Source organism: Emydura macquarii, unplaced genomic scaffold (genome assembly GCF_026122565.2).
Source record: "Emydura macquarii macquarii isolate MOO-44397 ecotype Brisbane River unplaced genomic scaffold, CSIRO-AGI_Emac_v2 contig_1045, whole genome shotgun sequence".
Lineage (NCBI taxonomy): Eukaryota > Metazoa > Chordata > Testudines > Chelidae > Emydura > Emydura macquarii.
This window is the reverse complement of record NW_027131182.1, coordinates 20,229,095-20,235,897: the sequence shown is the minus strand read 5'-3', so window position 1 is coordinate 20,235,897 and position 6,803 is coordinate 20,229,095.

Below are 6,803 nucleotides of genomic sequence, written 5' to 3'. Positions count from 1 at the left end.
GCTGAGGCTTCCAGAGCTAGGAAGCCAAGGCGCCTAGAGCATGGCCCCCAAATGGCTGGCTGTGCTACTAGAGTCATTGCACTCTTGTGAGGCCCCTCTAGTAAATCACCTCCATCATCATAAGGTGGATGATATAGAACTTTATGACCTTTAGGTCTAGTCTATACTTCTATAGACTGACTCTGCAGATCAGTTCTGTACACTGGGGAAGAAGGAGAGAGTTGGAAGGAGAAGTGGGTAGATGTGGAGGGAGACACAGCTATATCAAGAAGAGCCGTTTGGAATCGGCCTTCACGGGTAATTTACAAATGTCAGTTTTAGTGAAGTACTCAAGAATTTTAGAGTGTGATGTTGAAATTTCATCCAGCATATAAAGATGCCCCAGGATCTGCATTAGAAGAAAGGCATTTTAGCTAATGGGCTACACACTGGGAATATCAAAATCTAGGGTTTTGAGAGAAGAGCAGGTGCTATAGAATAAAATAATAAAATGAATAGCCAGGTGCGGGGTAACTAATGCAGTGACTGCAGGCTGAGGAAAAAAGTAGTGACGAGGATGCAATAAACACGCACAGACAAATCTCAGGTTATGAGAGGAAAGGAGCTGTAGAGTTGCTGCATATGGTGACAAGAAGGGGAGAACGTGCTGTAAGGCCCATTGGGAAGGAGTCTGATCATATTTGCCAATTCCAGTTTGGATGAAGCCAAAATATTAGGAGGCAAAGAAGTTTCCTAAGAACAGCTGATCTCATGAGATGTCCATCATTCTGGGGATACTAGTAAAAAGCCTACTAGATTCTGGTGCGATTGAATTTTAATGGGAATTCTCACCCTAATACAGTTTCAAACCTGAACTCTGAACACCAGCTGAAACTGGTTCCAGAACCAAATGTAAACAGTGTTCTACAGCTCATCTCTTCCTTTCAGTTATTCATAGAATCATAGATGTGTAAGGCTGGAAGGGACCTTGAGAAATCATTAAGTCCAGTCCCCTGCATGGAGGCAGGACCAAGAATATCCCTGACTGGTATTTGTCCAACTTGTCCTTAAAACTTCCAATGATGGGGATCCCACAACCTCCCTTGGAAGCCTTTTCCAGAGCTTAGCTATACTTAAAGTGAGAAAGAATTTCCTAATATTTAACTTAAATCTCCCTTGCTGCAGATTAAACCTATTACTTTTTGTCCCCTCTTCAGTGGCATTGAGAACAATTCATCACAGTTATTTTTATAACAGCCCTTAATATAATTAAAGACTGTTATCAGCTCTCGCCCTCAGTCTTCTTTTCTCAAGACTAAACAAGCCCAGTTTTATTAATCTATCCTCAAAGGTCAAGTTTTCTAAACCTTTTATCATTTTTGTTGTTCTCTGGACTCCCTCCCATTTTTCCACATCTTTCCTTAAGTATGGTGCCCAGAATTGACACAGTACTTGAGCTGAGGCCCCGCCAATGCTTCATAGAGCAGAACAAATACCTCCTGTCTCTTACATATGACACTCCTGTTAATATATCCCAGAATATTAGCCTTTTTCACAACTCCATCACATTGCTGACTCATATTCCTATTGAAACCTCAGATTCTTTTCAGGCACTACCATCTGCCAGTTATTCCCCATTTTGTAGTTGTGCATTTGATTGTATCCTTCCTAAGTGTAGTACTCTGCACTTATCTTTATGGAATTTCATTTTATTGATTTCAGACCAATTCTCTAATTTGCCAAGGTTGTTTTGAACTCTAATTCTGTCCTCCTAACTGCTTGCATCCCCTCCCAGGACGGGATCATTTGCAAATATTGAAGTAGTACACTGTGCAAAGTCCAGCTACTGTTGTATTGTATTGCTTAGATTGGTTTGCTGTGCTTTCACCTGGAAAATAATCAGTTTTGGAGGAGGATGTGCTGATTGACATTTCATTGTGTTTTCTGTTTTATGTGCACACTTCAGGACTTGGTCTATAGTTTGTTTACATGGTTTATTGCTTACTGTGCTTGCATGATATATCAGTCACCTGCACGGGTTTGATTAGCAATAGTTTCAAGGTAGCTCTCAAGCCAATGGAAGTGGTCTAAAACCAGACTTTCCAACATTTATTTTAATGATTGTTAGCATAGGAGGGAGATGCTGCCAGTGAATAAAAATCTCTCCTTTTGATTCATTTTCAGGCCTGATTCCTGTTCAGACTGTTCCATGGCATGATACTCTTCTTTTGGCGTCTTACCAGATGTAGAGGTAAATGCAACATTACGTAGCTTTTTCTCCAAAGCATCTTAATCAACCACTTTGTCCTTAAGCACCAGACCCTGTGCATGTACGTCATTCTATTTCTTTTCAAAATCAGTTCTAAGGTACAGTGCAAATGTCCCCTTATTTGATGGTCTTTCATCTGATAAGAATACCATGCAACAGCATACGGTGAGATGAAGTCTGTACAATAATAGCATTTGGAATAGTAAGGACACCGCATGTTAGCTCTGCCGAGCTGCTGTCAGTACATCAGTGTACATTACAGGAGCTCCTTTGGGCCATTCCAATGCCAACACAAGTGTACAGTAAGAGATAAACATTACTTCCCTTAGGCTTCTCCTTCCGAGCTGACACAATAACAGTGAACATCTTAATACACGATACAAATTCACATTAAGGTTCTTCAGAAGTTCTTGTAACAGCTCTAATTTTGTGCGCTGATACATGCATCCACACTTCTCAGCAATGATCACCTACATGTCCAGCTCCAGTTCTCTGACCTTTGAAGCTCCTCACACAAATTGTTAGAATTTGCGCGCGTGTGCACACACACACACACGGACTGGCATTGTGGGGTTTAACAGCTGTTGACATGCTTGCATGCATAGAGGTAAATATATGTATTACATGTGCACCCAAGTGTCAGTCTACTGAAGCACTAGGACTGGTTGAAAATTTTCATCAAAACAGATGGTCAATGAAAAATAGGGTTTTTGATTACATGAAAATTCTCTCAAAAAGGGTCTGCTTTCTGCAGAATTCTTTTGATATATAGCTTCTCTCACAAAAGGGGGAGACCATGCTGCATTATGGGAGATTGTAGTCCAGCTGGGGATCATAGCTCACAGAGAATGAGGACAACTACTTTAGCCAAAATGGGAGTTGTATTTCAGTTTTGGAGAGTTTGGCGCGCACACACACACACACAAAAAAAACCAATGAAATTGTAGATGGATAATTAATATTTGTTCATCTTCTTTTTTCAATGGAAATTTGATGTAATTGTTTTTGGACCAGCTCAAGTTTGCACCTAAAATGTCTGAGTGCATTTATAGGTATGCAATTTTGTGTGAACTCGTTATTAGTAATAAATTGCAGTAGCACCTATAGGGATCGTCACTGTATACATACATAACAAAAGGATAGTCTCTGTCCCAAATTGCTTACAGCCCAAGTACAAGACTAGAGGCAACAGGTGGATACAACAAGCAGATGCCAGGAGCACAATGTAAGGGTGAGATGGGAGTGTAAATGTAACAAGTAGCATTTACAGCACCCCAAGGGTGAACCTTCAGCTGGTATAAATGATTATAAATTCATTGAAGTCTTAGAGCATGACTAGGGATCTGCTTCCAATTGCCTGTCTGTTATCCAAAGACATATCTAATCTGGGGTTTGAAAATTTACCTCTACAAAAGAACATGATTTTGCTTACTAAAAATTCTGTAGATACATTATGGAGGCAGAATGTGTGCTATTGATTCATAATAACACAAAGTTATGAAAAATCATCCCTACACAAAATCAATAGTTTTTTTCAGACTTAAAAAAAAAGAAAAAAAATCAAACTATAAAACACAATAATTTCACTTTAAGGATTTAGGAGTTGTAAACATTTTTCTTAAGAAACCCTGTTTTAGTGTAGGTATCTGAAACCACCAGAATTATATAGCTTTGTCTCATCTATAATTAGAATTTGTGAGACTGATAACAGAAAATATATCACAGATCTTTTTCTGATTTCTAAATAATATTATTTGTTTTAAAGAATTTTAGCAGATTTTATGAAATGATGAAACTACATATTAATATCAATGGACCAGATTCACAGCTGGTGACTATATTGATTGGAATGACAGTATGCTGATTTACACCAACTGAATATATTGATCAACAGCTCTGGAAGAAATAAATATAGACTCTTCAGAAAATGAAAACAAATGGAAGTTACAGGGCGATAACTGTTAAAGTGTGGCAGACTTGTAGTGGGAGTTGGGTCCAATGGCTGAGTAAATTTCATTCTATGAGATGAATCCTGTGAAGTGCTGAGCACTCTCACAAGGTGCTGAATTTCTTCCACTCACAATGAAGTCAGCAGGAGTAGAGGGTGCTGAGCACCTTGCAGACCCTTTTTTCATCAGTGAAAGTGGTAAATCCATAAAGGAGATTTATAAGCTTTAAAAGCTTCAGCCTACATTTTGTCAATGCTCGTATTATGAATTTTTTAAACTCTAATGAAAATTGCATTTGCTGCAATGGCACAGTATGGCATACCTGTACTAATGCAATAATTTGGAAACTATTACAGGTACTGATTAGATTTACGGGAAATCACAAATAATTTCAGGGTGCAAAGGAGATTTTTGTTTTGATCAGAGGACCAGTAAACCCTGGTGTGGTTCCATACCTGGAATGCTTTTGGTCACTGTATATGGGCTCTTAAAGGGAAGAAGAGGTAAACAGCAAACCCAATATGATAAGTGTGATCATTAAAACATCAACAATCCATTTTTAATGAGAACATTTTCAAAAAGATTTGGAAAAAAACTATTAACATTGATTATGAGAATTGGTGCATTTTTTAAATTTATTGTTAAGCATTTCTACAACACAAATGACAAAATGTATCCTTTGACATCTATATTTTTACATCAGGGATGACTATGTCTAATTGTCTGCATTTTCTATCCATATGAACAGAAAACTCCATTGGTGTCTCAGCATTAATCTGGCACAGTTCAATAACTGCCTCTTATTTCCCTTATACACTTATATATTTAATTAAGTTATACACTTAATTCAAATTCAATTTTTTTCATTTAGTCCTGTGCTTTTCAAAAGTTAAGGTACAGTAGAGCTGGGCAAAAATTTTCTGATGGAACAATTTTCTGTTGAAAAATGCTGATTTGACATGACTGAATCATTTTGCAGGAATGTATTGATTTAATAATAAAAAAAAATTGATGGTACCTTATTGTGGAAATGTTTCATACAAATTTATTGTTTTAAATGTGTTGTTTCATTATATGTTATACTATAATTTATAATATAATATATAACTATATAATGTAAATAAATGTTTTGATTAGGTTAAAATATTTCATTCAGCAAACATTGAGATTTTATCTTTTCATTTCAATTTGGGAGAAAACAAAATATTAAAATCTCAGAATTTGCTATGATATGGAAATTCCAGACATTGGTCATCTCCAAGGTATGTTACAGAAGGTTGAGATGACCATCAAGTTAACAAATACTGCTTTGCAGTCAATATAGTTAATGTTTATTTTCATCAGTTTGTATGAATGTGAAAGCTGTAAACATTTCTAAAGGCAATAACTGTTGTTGTCATTATTGTAAAAAACATTGTCTGCATTTGAGTAACATTCCTTTCACCTATATCTGGTGTAGATTGATTTTAAGGACTAAGAGATACTCAGCATTTTCAGTATTCAGAGATCACTTTGGTATTACAACTTTTCCAGAGGCCTCAGTTATGATTTTAAAATAGAAAGGTGAGTGCAGAAAACTGAAGTATAGGTCTATGTTTTGGCAACGGTTGGTGTTTGATTAAAGTTAGTAATATTTCTCTCTCATGTATTATTCTGGTTTAAATGTAGAGGGGAAATTAATCTTCTCTTTTAAAATATTTGATCTTCTGTACATTGTTTGTATACAAACCAATTGATGCATGTGATGCGGATCTTCACACAGAGTCAAAAGGAACATATTGTTATATTCTGAGGGAGAAGTTTGAGTAATTTCCTATATTGCTACCTCGGAGGAGCCTCTGCTCGGAGAACCATGGGTTCTTAAAAGCATGGGGTGATTTCACTACTGGATTACCACCTGCTTTTCATGGTCCTCACTTTGTATAGCTTTCTCTTTGTGGGAAGTGACCTGTGTAAGAGATGTGAAAAAGGTCAATTTCTCAACACTCCTATGTACAATTTTTAGCGAAATTGGCCATTAGAAGAGAACCACTTAATGTAATCAGCCTTCCATTTTCAAACTTATATTTTGACTCAAAATTCTCTAAGAATGGGCACCATCCTTTCCCATCCAGGATCACTTTTTTATACCAACATTTAATTGAAGATCAGGAGAAGAAAACAGGTAATGTTCTTCAGTTTCCTGTAAGTGAGTGTACATGCCAGCTGACATTTCTTATGGACTACTGTATATTACAGTATACAGCAGATAATCACTACATCTCCAAAGAACCCACTTCTTTGTACTTTCCTAAAGCAATAGTCTTTCTCAATGCATGTGCTCTAAACTGTAAAGCTCAGCAGAAGATATTTTGTATATCTTTGTGGAATGATGCATACTGTGCAGTCTTTCTAGTCCTGTTACAGTAATAATTTACTTATTTGTTGCATTTGTGGCCGAATGCTGGTCTTAATATGAAGGCAGCATTGGCAGAGATATGTACAAAGAGGTTGGGTAGATAGAACTTTGCACACCAGGCTATGCAGCAATTGTGATGAAGCTGCAGTGATATTTATGTCTGGGCTTGCCTGATTGATTTGCATAGTCCTTGTCCCTGCCTCAGCAT